This window comes from Mercurialis annua, linkage group LG2 (genome assembly GCF_937616625.2).
Source record: "Mercurialis annua linkage group LG2, ddMerAnnu1.2, whole genome shotgun sequence".
In the NCBI taxonomy this organism is placed as follows: domain Eukaryota; kingdom Viridiplantae; phylum Streptophyta; class Magnoliopsida; order Malpighiales; family Euphorbiaceae; genus Mercurialis; species Mercurialis annua.
This window is the reverse complement of record NC_065571.1, coordinates 29,716,562-29,716,878: the sequence shown is the minus strand read 5'-3', so window position 1 is coordinate 29,716,878 and position 317 is coordinate 29,716,562.

Here is a 317-nt window from a genome sequence, read left to right as displayed (position 1 = left end):
TGTGAGTAGCTTCTTTCCGGCAAAGCTTACCAATCCTTGAAACTATTCTATGTCTGTTGGAGCTATTACCGATCGGCGTGTGTTAAGCATATAACAAGTTTTCCTTCTCAGGGCCCGGCCATCCATCCCTTTCTTTTTTGTGTATAATAATCGTTGAACGTATGGCTTGTGATACGGCTTATGTACTGCTTGCGGTACGAACTGCTCTTCCTACTGCATTCCTTTTTTTTGGAGGGACTGCTGTTCGTGAGGTGAGATGCTGGCTGACGAATAAAAGCCCGCTTTGGGGATAAAATAGACTTCCCGCCATAGCTTGC